Below are 23,081 nucleotides of genomic sequence, written 5' to 3' on the forward strand. Positions count from 1 at the left end.
TCGATTGTGGCATTTAATTGGGCAACAGCTGGTGATAATTTTCTGTGTATGGAGTAAGGGAATTGGTGACTGACTGGCTCTTTACCTCAGTTTTATTGTCTTTGTTTTTGCCCCTTTTGGCTTTTGTTAACGGAGAACTGTGAGATTGAGGAGTGGGGAACCTGCTACGAGGTCAAAGCTTGAGATTTGCATGTTAAGCACCATGGATGGCTTCTTTAGGAAGGGCTTCTGTTATGAAGGGCATGTGTAGGACTATTACAGAGGTCCACAATAGCCCAGAATGGAGGGCTTCTGTTATGAAGGGCATGTGTAGGACTATTACAGAGGTCCACAATAGCCCAGAATGGAGTATAACAAAGGTTATGACATAGGTGCTTTAGAGTTACCTCATCAGAAATCCCTTAATTCAATGTCTTGTTCTTAGAGCTATTAAAGTCAGCACAGAGAAGTACCATAGCTCCTTTGAAATTGCCCAGCATTCAGGTACCCCACCCAGGACTCTCAATCACAAAAACTACTCAATACTAGGGTAAGTCATTCAAATACCAGCTCTACCCACTTCATCCTCGCTCAAGTTTAGGAAAGCACAAGAGAGGCAGAGTCAAGCACAGCAGTGTTTAGTCTTTGAAGTCTTCCATCTGAGAACCGCAGCATCAAGAGAGGTCTGGAAACAACACAGAACAAAGAAATCCCCAAGCATGGCGGCCACCTTGGTTCCATAGATTCTGTTATTGGATGTCATAAGCAGGGCTTCCAGATCTGTCATATCACAGGGACACTGCATGGTGCATGCTAGCTGAACATGATGTTTGTCAATCTGCCAGAAATCACAGGAGACAAGGCCATTCAAAGCTGAAGTCACTGAAGGAGACCATCACATGGCATCATTGGGAGCTAACAGCACCAAGTTCCAAGAAGGATTGGAATTACGATTCTGGCAACCAAGCCTCCTGCTCAGCATGAAGCTGGGCTCTGACACTTACTCCATCCCTCTACACTGTCTGAAATTTCGTCTCATTTCAAATAACCCAGAGAAACAAGCAAGGGTGGCTGGGTGATAAATAGAGATACGGTCTTGTTAGAGTTTCTATTGTTGTGAAGAGACACCATGACCACAGCAGATCTTATAAAGAAAAACATTTAGTTGGGTTGGCTTATGGTTCAGAAGTTTAGTCCATTATCATCATACCAGGAAGAATGGTGGCATGCAGGCAGACATGGTGCTTGAGAGGTAGTTCTTACATCTTGACTCACAGGCAACAGGAAGTGGTCTGGGACACTGAATGTGGCGTGTGCATGTAAGACCTCAAAGCACCCCCCCCCCCGTGACAGGCTTCCTCCAATAAGGTCGCACCTCTTCATAGTACCACTCCCTATAAGGGTCATTTTCTTTCAGAACACCACAGATAGAAAGAGACTTAAAATTAAATGGGATATAAAAATTTTCCAGCAGCCCCTACTGTTTCTGTGTTGACAGGATATATTAAGCCTTGGGCCCCTTTGCTGCACCCCACTATTCTGTAATACTACATGGCTCCTATGGATGGAGAGAGATGTAGCAAAAGAGCTAACCATGAAGGAAGGGGGGCTGGATGTGGCCTAGCAACTTGGATGGGATGGGTCTTAGGCTTTCTACTGTGATGCAATGTGGGGAGGTAAGGGTTGATTTCACTCACAGTTCCACACCACAGTTCATCACTGAAGGAAGTCCGGACAGGAAATCAAGCAGGGCAGGAGCCTGGAGGCAGGAGCTGAAGCAGAGGCCATGGAGGGGGGCTGTTTACTGGCTTTCTCCCCATGGCTTCTCAGCCTGCTTTCATCCAGACCCAAGGACCACCTGCAGGGAATGGTGATGTTCACCATGGCTCAGCTCCTCTTACATCAGTCACTAATTAGGGGAACATCTCACAGGCCAACCTGGTGGGTCCCTTTCCTCAACTGATACCTGCTCTTCCCAGATGACTCATGCCTGTGTCCAGCTGACATAAAAACTAGCCAGTGCAAGGTGAGGGAGAGTCAAATAAACTCTCCGCTGCCTGAATGGGTGACATGTTATGTCTGGCCACAGACTAAAGAAAGCCAGGATGGAGCACCCTGGTCAAGCATTTTAGATAAATTGGTGAGTACCAGGTCCCGTGAGGTACCCTACCTCAAAAAAAGTGGACAGTGATTGAGGAAGGCATCTGTTATAACTTCTGGCTTTCCCATGTACACACACACACACACACACACACACACACACACCTGTGCATATGAACCTATTGGCACATGTAAACATATACAAATATATACTAAATAAAATTAATAACTAATTAAAGATGGCTGACAACAATGACGCTGGGGCCCAGAAAGGCCTGGGAGGGACCTGGAGATGAAGTCCCTGCTGCTGTTAGGCTGGCTGTGAGTTAGGCACGCTGGCTTTCTTGCCATCTAGTTTCTCCATCTGTGAAATGACAGGCCACTTCGGATCACCAACTGGACCTCTACTACATGGAACCGATTATTAACTGAAGTTTGCACAGCTGGCGTGTGCCTCCCAGGAAGAGGACTGGAGCAGGGACAGAGGTTCAGGGCCAGAGGGTACCACCCTGCAATTGAGCTGCTGCCTGAGAGGAAAGCCTCTGCAGATCACTGAGGAGTAAATAGAGGGTCCGGGGACTCCATTATTCAAATGAGGTAAGAGTTGGCTTGGGACTTGGCAAGTGAAAAAAAAAAGGGGAAGAATTTTCACTTCTACTCTACTGAATTAGAAAGATCAGTGGGGCTCAACAGAGGGCTTTACCCGGGCGGAGACCACCGCGGGACTAGAGAGAAGAATCACACCCAGGCTCTTTGTGGGGAAGGACTCCCTTCGAGGAACTCCCACTGGGAGGCCAAAGAACCACCCCAATGCCTGATAGCCCCAGTTGGTTTTAGCTTAGTCTATGTTGTCTGCAGCTGTTTCACAGGGCCTGCTGGAGGTGTGCGATTGGGTTCCATTCAATGTACCATCATGCATGTTGTATTTTCTAACATCATGGTTATGTCAATGGAGCATGCATACCACAGAAGGGCTCAGAAGGATGAAAAGCAAAGGGAAGGAAGGACTTCTGGTCCACTGGAGCCTTTTGTGTGGATATCAAGGATTCGGTCTTTCTCTTATGCAGGTGAACCAAGAAAATATATTAAGCCTGAGCACACTGCTGCATGAGCCTGGGAAACACGGCCTGTCTAAGAATGTATCAACTCGAGAGAAGAAATAGATTGAGTTCTCACCCCAGAGTCAGAAATCCTCTGGTTAAATGGTGTGCATGAGTGTTCTAGGATGTGCACAGAACTAGGTGTGCGGTGCTTCACCCTTAAGCCCCGCACTCCTCCTGTGGTGTAGCAACAACCTGTGCGCGGATATTTTTGCAAAAGTTAAGCCAGGCAGAAATGCCATGGGTGGTTTTTCTCCATAACAAACATTTAAAACCAGAAAGTCATTAAACAGAAACTAAGATGGCATTCACTGAAAACAGGTTTTATAGTGGACAGGAAGTCAAGGTCCGTGGCAGAACACTATCTGGGAAGGGTTCGAATGTAGAGTTAATATTTCTAAAAACTCTCACACTGGGGAGAAGTTTGTTGCCCTTCTCTAACTGGGTTTTGGCAACAAAAGCACACCAGGTACTCTCTGGTATTCTTGAAAAGGGACAGTGAACCGTCAAGCACTCAGGATAGCTCTCTACCCTGATTCCAAGCCTTGTGCCCAATCCCTGGAGGAGATGAACAAGAATCGGCATGCATCTAAAAGCCTAGAGCCCAGGCTTTTGGGAAGGAGAGGGGAAGGTGTTACAAGCTGTATGTGCACACTTGTTTGCAGCCTTTCGCATAGCAAGTCTGGGGCTGCCCGATCAGCCCTGCTATCCTGGGAGCACGCAAAGGACCAGAGGGTGTGCACAAAGAGAGCAGGAGTCCAAACTGATGGACTGGCTGGCCGCGCTGTCTGTGAAGTCACAGCCCAGGAACTCAACGTTTATACCCTGGATACTGTTTGGAAGCATTTAGTAGTTCCCCAAGGCTTTCCGCTGCCTCTAGGGAAGATGGGTTTATACTTGAAATTCATCCCTCCTCCCCGATTATTTAAAGTTAGTTCAAGGAGTGTCCCCAAATTTACCCAACCCACACAGATGCATAAGGCCTTCCTCTTTAGCCTAAAATACACAGCTCTTGCTCAGGGCAAGAGGGAACTGGGGGTCAGTTGGACCCAGCACCAGCAGAGCCAGCCTCACAAGGCCCAATCTGGTTTGCATAAACTGGTGGTGCCCTAAGGCAGCCATGAATGTAGTGATGGGATCCAGGCCCCAGTTCACAGTGGGGGAAACATGACACCACAGAAAGCCCTGGAACTGCTTTGGGTCACTTACTGAACCCCAATTGAGAGACTTCAATAGCCCATGACTCTTTCCTCAGACTAAGGTTCAGCTTGGTTTAGTCTACTTTGATGTTGGTGAGGCATGGTTTCACCACGTAGCTTAGGTTGTTTCTGAACTCACAGCAATCCTCCTGCCTCAGGCTTCTGAGCATTAGGATTACAGGCAAGTCCCACCATTCTAGGGGCAACTTGGTCTTTTCCCAATGCCTGAGTTAGAATCAGGGTGACTTCCTTCTTTCAAGTCCATGACTGTAGAGCCAGAAGTATCTGTCACTCTCTCTGAATTTGGGATACATCCTGTCATATCAAGTCTGAAAACACTCATTTTCTTGAGGGTTTTAATCCTGTGAAGAGACACCATGACCACGCAACTCTTCTAAAGGAAAACATTTAATTGGGGTGGCTTACAGTTTCAGAGGTTTAGTCTATTATCATGTCAGGACACATGGTGGCATGAAGGCAGACATGGTGCTGGAGAAGGAGCTGAGACTTCTACATCTTGCAGGCAACAGGAAGTTGACTGACACACTGAGCAGTATTCTGAGCATAGGAAACCTCAAAGCCCGTATGTTCCCCCATGGTGACACACTTTCTCCAACAAGGCCATACCTACTCCAACAAAACCACACCTCCTCATAGCACCATTCCTTATGAGATTAATGGGGCCTATTACATTCAAACTGCCACGCCATGTCTTGTATCTTTCCGGTCTGAACCTCAAGCTGTTTGCCAGATATCATCCCCAGATGGGCCATCATCCCTAAGCACAAACACTATCAGGAAATTGTTGGAATTCATGCCTCATGTCATCTCCCTTTCTTGGAGTCTCCTCTCTGGTGAATATTACCACGGTAGAAGCAAGGCAACGTCACTTCAAAGACAGGCGCAGAAGACGACCATGGTGGCATCTGCTTGGTGAATGACTCTCGTAATTGATCTCCATCTTGTTCTCTCTCCCTCTTGCTCTTTTGACCCCTTACTTGTTATTTCACGCTCTCACTCTCTTGGGCTCTCTCTCCCCATCTGTCTCTCATCTCACCAAAGAAGAAGACATTATCATGTAGTAGGCCCCCAAGAGGAAGGGTTCTTTTTCTGATCAATACCCAGTGAGTCCATGAGATCTGGGGACAGCAGCATGAGAGTTGGCCTTTGAGGTGATGACTCTGGCAGTCTGCTGAGAGACCCTCTTGTGATGCTGTCCCCTGAAAGCCATTCCCAAATAGGTGTCTACACCTGAAGATGACTTGTCACATAGCTGTAACTTTCAAATATTTACTCACAAATGCGTATGCAGCAGGTGTTCTACTTTACAGTGTAGAAATGTGTCACATGCTGTGGTGTTTAAATATCCAGAACCACCCCCTCAAGCCTCAGACCCCCATTGCCTTCCCTTCCTTCAACCTTTCCCATGCACCCATCCTTCCTTGCTCCATCCCAAATTCATGACTCTTTACATGTTGATATGTATGTGTGTGTGTGTATTATTCCTCAATATGTAATATAACCTGTTCAGTCTTGAAGTTACTTCTCTGTGTATGGTTTTAGGACTGAACACTTAGTATTGTGTGCTCTTCCCTGGAGGAGACAGTTCCCCCCCCCCCCCAGCATTCCCTAGTTGCCTAGGGTCTTTGTTTAGGGTTAAAGATCTACTGTGCTTATCACATTAAGGACTTATCATATCCCCAGCCTGCGGTAAGGATGCTTCCAAGATAAACAAATGTGGTTTCCATTGGGAGTTATGCGTGCAGATCTTTCTGTGACCAAGCCCTGCAAAGCTGCCATTCATATTCAGATGAGATGATAAGACACGCCAGCTCTCTTATAGTCACTAACATCTCAAACTCAGTTTGAGCCTGTAATTCCTTGTTAGCAAATCCTCATATCCTGAAATGCTAGAAAACTATATTTGTCCGCTGGGGATGTTTTATTGTTAAAATCTATTCACTTAGATTGATATTCTCTTTCTTAATTCTGTTACTTTTAATACACTCCAGAATTGATAACAGAGAAGGGATTTATCTGGGTACATACTTTGGGGAAGCTGACACAGTCATCATAGCAAGGAACATCATTGGGAGCCAGGAGGTGTGTGTAGTAGCTGGTATCCATCTCAGCAAACTAGAAAGAAGACAGCATTCGGCTTCAGCTGTGGCCAGGCGATAGCCAACGCCACAAGGCCCTCCCTTTCCCAGTGACCCGCCAAATTCCTGAAGAGAAAACCCCACTTTTTAAACACCTCCTATCCTCCCAAATAGCGCGATGAGGTAGAGACCAAAGGGCTCAAACAGATAAGTGTATGGGTGAGAGTTCACATCCAAACCATGGTCCCAACTCTCACCAGCCAGCCTTCGATTTATTGTGAATGAAAAGTTCAAGTTCCAAAGGGCCTTCTGTAGTGAAAAAGACATTGTCATTTGTGCACATATGAAGATTTCCAAAGTCCTAATGCAAACGGATTTCAAAAGATCAGCCAACAGATCCGGGAGGAATGAAGACAATCGCTTACCTCAAAGGGTTCAAGGCCCATTATTACGTTTGCTTTCCGCATTCATTCACCCATGTAACAATCCCTGTGTCTCCATCCCCACAGCGCCTCTGCCTGCAGTCACTGCTGTGGAACAGCTTCTATCCTCAGGTCAAGAAGGAGGCAGATGGTGGTTCTCTGCTTCTAAGGGAGGGAGGACATTGCCTAATGCCCACAGAGGAATGCAAACTCTGTCTTCTATGCAGTGACACATAGCTGTGCAGTAGGTTATATATGACAAAGATTACATCCCAAGATCTCTGTCTCTGTGCATGGAAGCACTGTTGCAATTTAAGCGCTGTTGTATAAAAACCTCCAGGGTGTGGTGGGTCCCCTTGTCAGTGTGTGGGTGGCCTCATCCAACCTCTCTGGTAGCAGGTCTGAGCTGCTCATGGAAGCAGGCACCACCTGGTTAAAACACCACACGGTGTGCCTTGTGACAACCCTGTATAAAGACCAAGAGTCTTGAGTCACCTTCCGTAAACCTGCACCAAGATTCATATGTCCCTCTGAACTAACAGCCAGCCAGAGAAGGTTCCAGAGAACCACAGATCAAAAAGTAGGTTTCTCCATACAAAACCCCCAGGGGAGCAAATGTATCTTTGTCATAAGAATTGGACCAGCAGAGAAAACATAAAAGCAACAGAAACAACCATGAATCCTGTCACTAGGATCCTGCCACTTGGTGAGCTTGAAAGCAGGTATGGAAAAGCGATGGATCAGAGAGGAAAGCAACATTGAGAGGAAACTGGCTAACGCAGAGAGGGGAAGGCAGCCTGAGGGAATGCTGGGCCTTGATGCTGCCATTGTGAGGCATCCTGAGTGTGGACATGACCTGCTCACTCCGAAGTCTGTTCAGGACAGTATTTCCTGCCCCCTTCAGAGTCTGGAAACTCAAGCTGTCTTTTGACACAGGGCAATACCACCCTAATTTCTGTTTCTGTCACCTCATGACATCACCCCCTCAAATCAATGAGGCTCAATGAAGTCCCTGCAGCCTCTCCCATTCTTTAGGAAATAAATTCTGTGTGGACCAAAATAAGAACGTGAAAACATCACCTCCAAACAGCTACTGCAAACCTTTGTGAATGCGCTCATCTTCTGGAAGATGGGAGAGGTAAATTTAACTCTTGGCACAGTTCAAAGCGCCTCATTTAAAAAACATGGCTTGCCATATATATCTGTTTTAATATCAACAGACAATTTTAAAGAAAAATGATGACTGAGCAAAGTTATTTATAACAGATAATGTTTGTAATGTACCAAGGGTGCTTGAACAATAGTATTTCCAGAGCACAGGCAGTTCATGACGAAATTAGACAAGAATGGAGGAATTAGATGCAAACCTTCTCTAGCTAACATATATTATATATAATAATGTATATTATGTCTACAATAATACATATTATTGTATATAATAATAACTATATTATATATAATATATTAGCTAGAAGATGGATATATATATAATTCATATAGCATCTTTTTGACGTTGTAAGACAGTAGAGTGGCTTAGATCAAAAGGCTAGCATTTGGAGGACAGAAAAGGAAAGGAATACTCAAAAAAGCAGCGGCAGGGGGACTTGGTAAAGCTAAAGGAAATCTGGACAATGTGCTGTCCTTGAGGCCAAGTGATAGAGTATTATCGAGGAAGAGAGGAGGTCTTTTCGTTGGTGGAGGTGATAGCAGGTGTGTGTGTGGGGGGGGTGTTCCTCTCACTTCACGAGACAGAAAGTTGGCAAGACAAAATGCTGCTCGATTTGTCAGAGTATCCTAATAGATAATTGATACGTGTCAGTTTAGATAGATGACAGAATAGATGACTGATAGATGCTCGATAGATAGACGATAGACAGCAGATATGACAGATCGATGGATGGATGGATAGATATAAATTGAGATGGAAAAAAAAGAGTAAGGAAGAAAGGGAAGGGGAAAAGAGGGAGAAAGGGAGTTCCAAGAGGTTGGCAACCATCTGAGTAGAAGTCGCTTCATGTCAAGGCCATGGCAGCGGGCCTAGAAGTTAATGGAGTTGAGATAATAAAGAGTAGACACAAATTTAAGGAAGCTCAGCTGGGGCCGAGAGGAGCGGCATATGGTAAGGACCAGAGGTGAAAGGGCTCGGCAGCAGGGTGCGTAGTCTGTTGTTTGTTCCAGCGAGTTAGACCTGCTTCAGGGCACATGGAGGCAGATGAAGAAGACAATGTATTGCCTGGAGTTTATAAGGGAGATGGTGCTACCCAAGAAGAAGGGATTCAAAGTAGAACGGGAAAGAAAAAAGTTGAGATGGACACTAAGTCGTGGTGGAGGTGGGGGTAGGAGGGGACAGGGGGAGGGGATGCCAATCATCTGAAGAAGTCATAGCAACCAGAGTAGATAAATTGTTTTACTTGATCCCTAAATCTCACTGGCCTCTCTTAACAGTCTATTTTCCCTTTCCCCCTCCTGTTCCCTCATCTTGCACCCTCCCCCTCCATCCTTTTTTCTCCCCCCTCTCTCAATAGTGCTAGCTCTCCAGATCAATGATGGTTTTCATTATTTGGATGTAATACTTTACTTTACCCCAAAACCCAGGATCCTCCCATCTCGTGCCCACAATCCAGAACTCTGGTATTCCTATCCAGCCAGCTGCCAGAGGAAAGAGAAAACCCAAGAGGATTTAACAAAAAAAACAGAGTTATACTTGAAAATGGCATTTCTTCACTTCCGCTGACAAGCACACTGATCCAGACACTATCTTTTGTCCCTAGAACCACAAGAGTCCAGAGTCCAATGCAGAGGGTCTGACTGTTGTAAGAAACAACATGGTTGCCAGTGAAGACTGGTTTTCTCTAGCGAAGGCTTGCCTTTGCAGTTTACAGGGGAAACTAGCTGCTCTTGAATTCATTTTATTAACATTATATCAACGCCGGTTAGCTTCTACTTCAACTTTGGGCCCTCAAAAACCTCTGAGGAAGAAACAAAACTCCAAAAGAAGCACTGAAGGAAAAAGAACTACTTGTGCCTTTAACGCTCATGATGATTCCGATGCAACAAAATATACTGAATAATGACAGATGGTACTAGCCTTTTCTAATCCTATTTGGGGCTCTTCTCATCTTCTCTCTATATGTAGGCTATTTTTTCCTTGACTTTTCCCTTTAGAAAAGGAACAAACCTCATCTATCTCAAGATGCTATCTTTATTATCTCTCTGTCACCTAGTTGTCCATGGTGATTTTTATGTAGCATTTAAATGCCAGCATGTTTTAATAACACAACTTATACCTTCTGCTGCTGCAATATCCCATTATTCAATGTTTGCAAAGGCAAAGGAATATGGCTCTTATATAATTTATGTGTCCTTTGCTGTGTTATTAATGTGTGAACTTTATAAGAGTGTAATTTTGAAGTAATTTTTCCATAAAACTGTTATCAGTGTTATCTTATAGATTCCAGATAATTTAGCACAGTATTCACTTAGTCAAATTACCCCACTAATAACATATGTTCACTAGTAAATAATGGTTTGGGCTGACATCACAAATTTTTGGTGAAAGTTGAGCCCTCTAGATACATCAATATATTGCTACATGATTTAAGGCAAAGAACAGCTTCTATTCTTATAAATAAGTTTGTTTTCTTTGCTATGATTAAAATGCATATACTGGTTATATTGTGGACAAAATATACCTACACTATTTTAAAAGATAAAACACTAATTAGATTTTGATTCCGAGAAGCCACCAATGCAGGGGGGATACGCGAAAATGAATAACGGATTAGTGTTGAGATAACCCAGCATTGTGTACTGGCTTTGCATCTCGGAGCAGCTCTGTGGCCTTGGAAATATTTGATACTTCAAATCCCCAGTCTGATCGTGGATTATGTGAAGATAATAGGATTAAGCTGGCTCACAAAATCTTCTTGCAACATCATTCCAGAATCCCTGATCTACTTAAGTACTTAATTACATATTATCCTCTGTTGCCTGTGGTTGAGGTCTATATAACCTATCTTTACAAAGGCATTAGTAAATCACCCAGCTCATGACATCGACCATCCATTCATTCACCGTCAAAGCATTTGAAAGTCCTCTTATAAACGCTTGTGCCTACGGAATCCCCAGGGCTCAGGCCATGAGTCCACTACGTGCTATTTTTAAGTCCTTGAGAATTAGGGCTGTGCAGAGATCTCTGGGCATTTGGAGACCCCCTGAGCCTGAATTTGCATTTCTCCCTCTGCAGGTAGCAATAATAATAGTTTATATCATAAAATTATAGTGAAGAGGTTCAGAGTGAGTATGTCACAGTTTCAGGCTCACAGGACATCCGCACAGGAGATCACAGGCAAGGGCAAACCTTAAGAAAGCCCTTACTTGTCCTTCCACATCTAGCTTGACATAGGACATGACACCTTTGCGTATATGATGACCATGAATGATACATTTCTCTCTCCTCCATGGTTGCAAGAGAAGTTCAAGCTACATATGTTATCATTAGAACTAGAAACTATACTCCCATTTCATAAGAAAATCTGTCTAATATGTAAGAAGGAATTCAAGCCTTAAGCCTAATGATAATAACCTTTTATTTATACAAGCCCAAGGGATGCATGGGCTTCTGCAAAGAGCTATCCAGATGCAGAAAACATCAGCTGTTGTTGAGTTGAAGTCTCAAAACCAATGCTGAGGAGTCTGGAGATTGGCAGGGCAGAGAGAGACCTTGAAGCCAGAGTAGAGACAGGAGCCCTGAGTGGTCAAGAACAACGATGTTACTGTTCTAATAGTCTTTGTGGTGGTGAGTATTGATGATCCTGACCTTGTACATCTATAGGTGGATAAACATGGACTAACGGGGCAAAGGCTTTCTGTCCTCTTTAGAACTGCCTTTCAACTGCTATGGAAAACATTTTTCATTACCCAGGATGCTAGACGCTGAGCTGGGACTTTTTGAGACGTGGAGTACTCAAACATTGTCAAATGCAATCACTATTCAGCCCCGGAGCAAGATTACAAAAGACTGTCCAAATGGTGGGGGCTGAGCGACACTCAGATAGGGCCGAGGCTCCAGGACGAGGTTTTAGGATGTGACACAGTTGTACTCATTGTGCTCTAGGAACGCTGCACAGCACTGGAACACACGGACTTCTATTTTTTTGGCTGTACCTTCCTCTTTTACGAAGAACCTATTCCGACAAGGGAGCTGTAATAGCCACAAGGACCATGGCAAATATCAGTAAGAAAAACACTGCATAGAAAAGAGTCTACCCGAAGACTGACTTTGAGTGTCACTATCGGATATAGGGCAGAACAGTACTACAAACTGATTAGCTTTTAGGGACCAATGAACCACGATATTCTGCTAGACTGTAGAAACTATAAAATACTTAGACAAGACGCAGAGTTTTCAAACTCATTAATTTTTATAGTCCCGTGCCTGGAATAGCATAATCAACCTGTGGGAGTCAATAAGTTGAAGCAGGACAATTAAGTGACTATGTAAACCTCAAAGCTAAAACGTGTCAAAAATAAAATAAAACTAGGCGCTTAGACTCCAAGTCTAGTGTTCTCTTCACGATAAAATATGTTTTCTCTGTAATGAAAATTCCTCAATAGTCTATAGCCCAATTATATAAGTAATTTCATTAAATGTAAATCGCTTAAATCCATTAATACAAGATAGAGGTTATCAGCTTGAGTTTAAGAAACGAGCCATCAGTTTATAACTTTGGACCATTAGCATGAAGGGCTTATACCTGCCGTTCTGCATTCAGAAAGACGGGAGGGACTTAGCTTCCATGGTTAATTCTATAAGAAAAGAATCCTCCCTGCTGATTGTTTAGATAATGAAGCTACATGTTTGCAGCTTCTATACGGTCTGGGCTTCAGCCTTCTCAGTCTTGTCTCACTATAGATGACGCTTATGAATCTCCCCTTTGCCACTATCCCATCATCTGTGTGTGCTAGGACTCTTGTCTCCCCTTGACCTAGCTCACGCTCTTTCCTTAGGACAGGTACATCCTCCTCCCCACTTGGTTAACCTCCTTTTTCTCCTCACCACTCAGCTCCACATGGGTTTCCTGAAGGATGCTGACTCTGTCTAGCTGACAGCTAAAGAATCCACAAACTTTTCTACTTTTTTATGGTCCTTCCTGGCTGCATTTCTCCAAGGTCATCTTCTATTTGGTTATGAATCAATGAGCAAGCTCTTTTGCTAGATTGAAGCCATAAGAGTGAACTTTGTCTAAATTGTTCACTTGTCCCAGGGCCCAAGCACACTGGTAGATGTTTAATAAAAGGTGTTTGAATAGACAGCGAACAGGGGCTACATCCTAAAATATAGCTTATTTCTTTATAAGAGTTGGCAAGACAGATCACAGCCATAAATGGAAGTGAGCAGATGTGACTTCATGTATGAGTACCTTGCTGTGTGATAGTGAGTGACCTCACTGCCCATCTCAAGTTCCACATGTGACAAACTATGCATTTTCCATGCTGACCTCTGAGAGCTACTCAAGTGAGATTACAGAATTCTCTTATCTGCCTCAGACTTAATCAAAACCTTGAGGCTTTTGTTTTTGTTTTATTTCAATAGGGAAAGTCTGAGCTGGAAGAATCGGGCATTTCAGAGACTTTCTGCGTGCAGTCATATTTTCAGTCAATATTCTACAAAAGCCTCATTGACAAATGGTCAAAACCTACATTCCAATGCATCTAGAAATGGGTAATGCACAGGCAGGAGCCCATCCTTGCTAAAAGCTGACCTTCACTTTATCTTCTCAATTGCCCTTGAACTGATTGCTAGAAAAACTGACATTTGAATCCAGGTAAAGCTGGTGCTTCCTCCCTATGCGGCTCATCTCTTTGGTTACTAAGGTGATCATGGTCAAAGGCCTGGCTGCAGGTAGCAAGACTGTTGCTGTCTACATCTTCTATGTCCTTCCATGCTGATGTAAATGTGCTTCTTGTTGCTTCCAAACAAGCATCCTGAGTCACACATGCCCTTGTCTTCTAGATATACGCCTAGTATGACAAAGGAGCTGGATTCTCACGACATAGCGTAGGTTAATTGAATCCCAGATATCCACATATAGCCAGTGGCCATGACATTGGAGAGTGTTAAAAAGCAAATCCATGGGGACTGCTGTTAATCCAGCCACGCAGGTGACAAGGATGACCTTCTGACACTCGTCCATCCCTCCGTCCCACTGTCTTCACATCCTTATCCCAGGAATACAGGCGCCAAGATGGAAGGTGTATCCATGAGAGTTGTCCTTCCGGCCCCTGTGAGTCTCAAGAATACTACCTCATGTTTGCCTCATTCAGCAGTGCTTGGGTGCCAGGGTCTCCTTCGTGGAGGTCAAGGAGACCCATGGACTTTGAGGGGAGATAGTGAATAAAAAAGTATGTCCACCCTCTTTCTAGTGATAGTCTTCAGTGGGCTCCTCCGTGTCTCCTGAGAATGTGTTAATCTTAGGTCTGTCAGCTTTCCCTGTCACGGTACATTGGGAACAGAAATGGTAACAGTTGGCAAACCCTCTTTATAGTTCTTATGAGTTCATGAAGTCCATTTGTTACATTTAATATTGGACAAAAGCAGCAAACACATTATATAAGTTCATCTTATCTACGCTCTACACTTTCTAGGGTTTTTAAGCCACCACACAATGTATCATCTACACCTAGCTACAAACGTACACAGAGACTGTACCAGCACATCTTACCTGTACTCTACACTCTCTAGAGCTCCTAGACCACCCAAACTGTGCCATCTATACTACATCTCACACACACACACACACACACTGTACCAGTACATCTTACCTACACTCTACACCCTCTAAAGCTTAGAACATCCACACTGTGCCATCTATACCTACACCANAGAGAGAGAGAGAGAGAGAGAGAGAGAGAGAGAGAGAGAGAGAGAGAGAGAGAGTTTGAGCACATCTTACCTCTACACTACACCCTCTAGAGCTCCTAGACACCCACACTGTTGCCATCTAGCACACACACAGAAGGAGAGACTGACTAGGTAGCACACCCCTGTCATATGATCTTCTAGGTAATCACCAGCTGGAGGGAAAACCAGTGTGATTTTAGCAAAACTTTGGATCATATCAAAAGAGGAGAAATAAAGGCTGGATGAAATGTGAGTGACTAAGATCATGCCACGTCCAGAGAAGGGAAATTTGAATTTTCGTTAGGTATACACATTGTAGTTTAATACTGTCTCCCTGTCTGAGATCATTTTTGCTGTTTGTACTTTGTGTTTTATCCTAAATGTTATCGCCAAGAACAATGCCAAAGAGCTTTCTCCACAATTTCTTCCAGGAATTTTAGGGCTGCAAGTCTTTACTCCATGTTTAGTTCATCTTTATATGCATATAAAACAGATGTCTGCTTATTAGAGACTGTCCTTCCCACATTTGTATTCTTGGTGCCTTTGTTGAATGCTGGTTACATGCATCTATATGTATATATGCTTTCTAGTCTGTTCCATTGGTCTGTGTCTATTTTCATGCCAACCATATTGTATGACTGGCATATCTATCCATTTACATTGAGGCTGGAAAATGTGATACTTCCGGTACAGTATTTTCTCTCCTGAAGCAGCTATTGTGGGTGCATGCACGTTTTAGAAAAGGAGCCTTCTGTTCTATTTCTGTAAAGAATGACACTGGGATTTTGATTGGGATTATACTCAATCTTTATATTTTTAAGTAGTGTGGACATTTTAACAATGATTATCTCTATGATCAATGAAACAGGATATCTTTCCATTTATGTGTATAGTCCTCAATTCTTCCCTCAGAGTCTTTCAGCTTTCAATGTACAGAATTTTCACAGCCTTGCCCAAATTATTCATTAAGTATCGGTAATGATGCTATTATATATAGGTGATTTTTCTTTTTCAGTAGTTCATTATTTGTATATAGATATGCAACTGATTTTATACATTGTGAATCCTACAAATGTGTTGAATTCATTGGTTCGGCAAAGGTTTGATGGAGGCATACGAGTTTTCTCTATATTAATTGTGTCATGTCATTCGCAAATGATTGTAATTTTACTTCTTCATATCCAGTTTGAGTATTTTCTTTTTTTTCTCGCTGATTTGCACAGTGTAGTACTTCAGCTTCACAGTGATCAGGAGTAGCAAGAGAAAGCTCTCTTATTCTTTACTCAACCTTACAAGGAGAATTTTTCAACTTTTTACTGTCTTTCAGTATGAAGTTAGCCATAGGTTTACTCTGTGATATTTGGTTTTGTTGAGATACATTCAACATTTTATGTTCTGAGAGTTTTTTGTCACAGAATCATGGTTTTTCACATGTCTTTTTCTGTATCTATAGAGGTGATAATGTGGGTTTTTATCCTTTCCAGTGTTAGCATGGTCTGTTATGCGCATTGACTTATATAGGTTAAACCATCCTTGCATTCCAGGGATAAAACTCACTTGATCTTGATGTATCAAATCTTGAGTTCAGCTTGTTTGTAGAGTTTTCCTGAGTGCTTTTTTCACGTCTACTCATCAAGGATATTATCTTCTAATTTCCTTTATTGTTCTTCTCCGACAGGATTAACAGTGCCTTCTAAAAGGGAAGTTGAACCCTGTCCCCACCCTGCTCTTTTTGCCACTTCATTTCTTATAACAGCAAATAGTTAAGAGTGATCCCTTGGTTTTTCAGTTCTTCTTGTATGGCTTCCTTCAAAAGTGGCATATTAATATCATAGACTTGTAGTCTGTAAACAAAAAGGGATTATTTGTTTTTATGGTTTCCCAGATTCAGTTCTCATATACCTGGCCATCCCATTTATAGTCCATTTTTATGCTATTTACAAACTTTCACAAAATGAGTAGGTTTGAAGAACAACTATTTGTTATCCCCTGTTTCTATGAGCCGGGAGCCTGCTCATAGTTGAGTCCTGTGTTCTGGGTTTAGGAGGCATCAGTCAAGGTGTGTCCTGTGCTACATCTCCATCAGAGGTGGCAGATTGAAGGACCTGCCTTGGAGTTCCCCTAGGTTTCTGGAAGATAGCATCTCCTTGTAGCTGCAGAATCAAAATTCCCATTTTCTCCATGGCTCTTGATTAAGACTGCCCTTAGATCCAAAGCCCTGCTGCGCTTCTGCATGGTTTTCTCTGTTGGCAGACCTTGTCACAATGTGATTGGTTCTACCTCAGAGAGAGAGAGAGAGAGAGAGAGAGAGAGAGAGAGAGAGAGAGCGAGAGAGCGCGAGAACGAGAGAGAGCGAGCTCATGCATGAGAGGGACAGAGGCAGAGAAATCTTCTATATGCCCTAGAAGGAGGAAGGGGAAAGAGAGAAAGAGTATTTGCTTGTGCACGCACCACACTTTCTCTTGTATATGCACACGTGTGTTACATATAATACAGTCCATCATCTCTGTCAGAAAATTATGACATCATAGAGGATGTTTAATGGCAAGGCATGGACCCTTCTACCCAGACATCTGATGACTTGGTCATGTGTTCGTGTCTCCAGGACAGACATGCTCCATCCTTCTCTCATCCATTTGAGCAGTATTTCTATCTTTTCCAGAGTTGCTATCATCCATGTAGCACTCCTCTTAAGCTATTCGTATGTCTGCCTTGTAATTTGTATGAGAGAGAAGTTTCGAGGGTTGAAAGCAGAAAATTGTCTTATTCCCTTGGCACCCCAGTGCGCCCCACACAGAGTTTTCCCGCTAACGTCAGTGATTAAAGGGCAAGGGCTAAGAATACAGCTCAGTGGAGCAGCCCTTGCCTTGTAAGTGTAAAGTCCTGGGCTCAGTTCCCACTACCACCAGTGGAAGTGGGGGGCAGGGATAATGAAATCAATGATTAGATATTGCAAAGGAAATGAGAACCTGTCAAGGATGTGTGTTTAGTTTTCTGATCTTTATATGTTTACCCTGCACACGTTCTGTTTGACTAAAGACACAAGAATCAACATCACGTCAATAACTGGCCTCACATATCCAGTACCTCCTGCAACCCCTAAACTAATGCATGAACTAAGGAACTATTCTATTGAAGCCCAAAGTAAATAGTTGGTAAGCAGCTGCTGCCACATCGTAGGTAGGAACTCAATCAATGGAATCCCTCTGCTCGGCAAAAATCCTCTACATCGAGAAAAATGCACATGGATTAAGAAGAACAACACACCTGTGTCAACATCAGGGACAACTCGTGCCCACACACATCCACTCATTAGTTCTGGAAGTGTGGAGTGCCACGGCTGGACCATGCGCTTCACCTCCCCGGATGTGCAGGTGCCTTAGTGCAGGCAATAGAAGTGAGGTACGTTAAAGGAGTATCTTCCTGCACAAGCTCGGCCCTCTCACAGGTATCCACATAGAGGTCCTACCTCTCAATATGTGACTGTATTTGGAGATAGGGACTTTACAGAGGTAACAAATGTAAAGCAGTAGGATCAGGGTGGTCTTGGATGCAATAAGATTGGCGTCCTTATAGAAAGTGGAGGCTGAGACACAGACATATACCAAGAGAAGGCAATGTGGGGGTCACACAAGGATGACCCGTGTGTATGCCAAGGCATGACGTCTGAAAGAGACTGTCCTTCCTTCATGGCCTTCAGAAGAACCTTGTTAACACCTTGATCTCACAATCCAGCCCCACCCCCAAACACCAAGAACATATTATTTCTGCTGAAATAACACCTGAGAATGTTGAGTCCACCCAAGCATGGTACCTCAGAACTCTGGTAAGTGATAACAAATACTAGAGCTGTCAAAAGTCTTAAACTCCCACCACTAAGAATCTTCATGCTGTGGTTTGTACCTGGGATGTCCCCAAAGGCTCATACATTTAAGACTGATCTCTTTTAACAATGAATATCCAGAGGAGTTGATCTTGCAGGGCCATGGGCTTTGTCAATAGTAAATCTGCCAGTGGGCACATAGCTGAATGGGCTATTAGGAGGGGAGCCCTAGGTAAAGCAATCCCTGGAGTATGCCTTTAAAGACTATGCCTTTTCACCATCTCTCCTATCATCCTCTTCCTCCCTCCCTCCCCTCCCCTCCCCCCCCTCTCTCTCCTTCCTGGTTTTGATAGCCTTCTGAGAGCCTTCTCTTTATGATGCCCCACCTCACACAGGCACACAAATGGAACCAGTGACCACAGGAGGAAACTTCTGAAAGTGTGATCCTGATTGAATCTTTGGCCCCTAAAGTTGCCTGTCTCCAGCATTTTTGTCAGTCTCCAAAGGCTGACTGACACATCTGGGATCTGCCTTTTTAATTTTGTTTGTTTGGCTTCCTCCTATTGCTCATCTTCATCATCTCACCAATACACAGGGAGCCTGGAAACTTCATGCTAACTACATATCCACAGCTGAACCAAAGCATTGCTGAGGTTCCAAGATTCACCATTATCCCTATTAGAGCTTACAACTATCTACAGGGGGAGGCGGGGGGCAGGGATGGGTCCAAATAGTAAACAAGTAAGAGGATGGCACCTGACACTCATTTGCCATGGAAGTTCATTGCTGTGTGTTCCACACTGTCTGGGAGGAGGTAAAGGTCCTTTACATGCCATAATCAGCCTCCTCCAGGCTGTGTCCTGTCTACTTTCTCTGGGCCAGAAACCTAGCCTAAAGTCGTCGTGAGCTCTTTGCAATTCTGCAAAGCTCTGACCCCTCTCACTTCCCTAACTGGCAGCCATTGTGCCTCTGTGCAAACACACCTAGTCTAGGAACCTCTCAGCCCATGGCCAAAGTTAGAGAAAGTGCAGTTGCCTTTAGGGAACTTCCTTTCACCGCTTGGAGACCAAAGCAGGAGTTCTTCCTCTTTGTATCCTTAGCTTTGGGTCTCCCTCTCCTTGGTTTGGCATCTTTGCCCCTCACCATGCAAAGACAGAGCCCTCATATTTTGCCTAGCCCTGAAGAGGAATGATAGACAAGTAGTGACAGAATTGTACTCTTCTCAGCCCCAGAAGTGCACGTCATATCTTTAGGCAGAGAGCATCACAAGCAGAAGGAAAGAAATGGATTCATTGATGCAACTAGAACTTGCGAATGCTGAACACTGACCAAAGTGAAGCTGGGATCTTTTTGTACAAGCAGCATTCTACCACTGAGCTCCATCCCCAGCCCTCCATGAAGTTAGAATTTTGCTTTGTTCCCTGGAACGGTATTATCAGTTCTCTTGGTAGTTGAAGGGCATATATTTCTAAAAGAAAGCATAAAAATGAATACGAGAATGAATCTTTCATTGATCTTTACAAAATGACAACCAAAGCAAATACAAAACCATGGCATAGAAGCCAGGATAATTTTTTTGTCTTGGTTGCTTTACTAATATAACAAATAATGCAATCACCAAGGAGAGCAGGGTGTTACACAATCAATATTCCCAATATATGAATAGCACGTATCCATTAAAAATGAAGCACTCAATTTTCTAAATGTGAAGACCACCACACAAAATTGGCAGGAATGGGCAGGACGTTGTATAAGAAGCCAAACCTCCCTGGCAGATAAACGGGGGACTGTGCTTCACCTGCCCCACTTTACTGTGACAGCTTTTGATGACAGAAGCAAATGATGGGGAGGAGACAAAGATTTCAAGAAAAAAACCTATGGGAATGGATACCAAGAATCTACACAAAGCCCAAGAACTCATAGAAATAATCCCAGCTAAACAGCAATTCTAAGTTTGCTATGGGCAGAAGCATTGGCTGGGCATCCATCAGTGCAAACCAGGACACTGCTCAGGATAGCTGAGACTCGGATCCTCACACAGAGGAGTCCAGGAGCTGTAACCAACTTGGTGTCAATCAAACGCCGAAGCACGTGAAGTGTCACTTAGCACAGGGCACGCATGTGGCATCACAGCGGACAGTGGGCACTTAATGTGCAATTCTTTTCCATTGCTGCAGCTCCTCAGAGATTCACATAGTGACTGCTCCTGTGGGGGACAACATGCTTTCCGGGAAAGGCCCCAGCTCTGTAGAGGACGCTTGGCTGGATATCTCTCACTCAGATGCTAACCAATAGATAGTCAGGCATTTGAAAGAGTGCTTGGGCAAAACCTCTCGTTAAGTCCATTCACAAAAAGGTAAACTGAGGGAGGATACTTTTATCTTGGCCATTTGTCACCATTGATAGTATTTAGGCATCTGTATTAGCCTGCCCTTGGGGTCCTGACCGGATACATCCTCAGCTGCAGCCACTAAGAGCACCTCCCGCACACTCCCACTACGTTCCTTTTCAAAAGGTGGGCCTTGCCCACTTCCATCTTTATCTTTTTCTCTGTCTCTCCCTCCTTCCATTCCTCCCTCTCTCTGCTTCTCAGCCTCTCTCTCCCCTCCCCTCCCCTCCTCTTCCCTTCCTCTCTCTGCCTGTCCCCAGAGGCTGGTCTCCCCTCTTCCCTAACCTCTTTTCCCATTCACTTTCCCCCAATAAAAAACCCCTCCACCTGGGCTCTGTCACATGGCGTCTTTCTCCTGTCATAGTCTTAAATAAAGAACAACAGTCATAACACATGGTTAGAAACATGGCAGATGATGTGTGCTCCAGGAGGAGGATGTGGATGGATGGGGCTGTAGCTCAGCTGGTAGAGTGCAAGCATGCACAAAGCTTTGGTCCTCATGACAGGTACTGCGAAAACAGGCGAGGCACAGCAAGCCTGTCATCCTAGCGCTGTGGAAATGGAGGTAGGAAAATCAGAAATTCAAGCCCATCCTCTCTCATATAGAGTCTAAAGCCAGTGTAACTGGCACATGAGGCTCTGTGCCACCCCAGGAGTCAGAAATATAGATAAAAGATATAGCATACATGTATGTGTATATACTATAATAGAAATATAAAGTATATATATGCAGTGTTTAATTAATATGTACTGCTTTCAGATAACAATTATATATAGAAATATATAGATACATATGGCAGAATCCCGAAATCTCAGCACATGGCAGAAAGTAGCCCGAAAGTGTGGTCTTAAAGAGCATATCCATTCGGATTCCCATAGGCACATGGTGGCCCGCCTTTTAATTCCTTTTATTCTTGGAATCAATTGAGAGAGAGGAAGAGAGAGGGGACAGTTAGACAGACAGAGAGACAGAGACAGAGAAATAGAGACACACACACACAGAGGGAACTAACATTTTCAAACTACTTCAAAACCTCAGCACAGCAGTGACTCAGAAAGGGTGGGTACAGAAGCTTGGTGACTTGAAGGGCCTTGTCCCCTTACGAGGGAATTTAAGAAGAATTTCACCTGAATCAAATAAAACACCTGACTGTTAGCCTAGAGATCAGACGATCATTTAACATCACATTGTTTAACCCCCACACGGATTGCTGCCTTTTCTCACATGAGCGTATTGCTTGCCCAAATGCAGAGAAACTTGTCATTTGAACATTCCCTTTAACCTTCTCCCCTGCCTTTCCCGTGTGAGTAATCTCTAGATAATCCAGGCAGGAGGAAGGAAACTCTCTCCCGTGAATGGACCTCAATACAATCACAGCAGACCACCCAACCTCCAGTCCCCACTAACAGAGCCCAAGTTGTACAGTGGGTAGAATCATACGCACAGTGTGGCTTCATCCCTTCGACCTGGTCCAGGGTGTTCTGTTCTCAACTTTGCCCCATTCTCTCTCCAAACTGACCGTCCTGTCTACTCAGCTCTGAGTCAGGTGAGCCCCTTCTGTCCCCAGCACGGAGGCCACAGAGCAGAAGTTGGAGGCACATGCACCCAGCCCAGAGGCAAAGCATGCCTCGCTCCAGCTTTGGCCTGGCAATAAACACACGCTCCGACGTTGCTCCTTTGTAGATTCCGAACAAGTTTCATGAGCCAGTATCTCACAAACATCTGCCTTCATTATAATTATATTTCTATTTCAGCCGCACCAAGCTATTTACAGAGGAGCCTGTTCATAAAGAGCTTTATAATTAAGCAAACAGAAATATCTTTTTATAGGATGCAGATCTAGGGGTGATAATCACACACAAAACACACAGCAACAGTTGCAAATAGAGTGTTTAACGCTAGTTATATAGTTAGTGATGTGCTCAATAAAGCCTGACATGCCTTTGTTCCTAAATACGCGAAAATATGGTCTTTGCTACACTGCAGTGTAAACTGTCTTCTCCTGGTTTTTTTTTTTTTTCTTCCCCTAAGCAAAGGCCATCTTCATCAGGATAGGTTCTTCAAAT

This window comes from Alexandromys fortis, unplaced genomic scaffold (genome assembly GCF_014885135.2).
Source record: "Alexandromys fortis isolate MF-2015 unplaced genomic scaffold, M_Fortis_MF-2015_v1.1 scaffold_30, whole genome shotgun sequence".
NCBI lineage: Eukaryota > Metazoa > Chordata > Mammalia > Rodentia > Cricetidae > Alexandromys > Alexandromys fortis.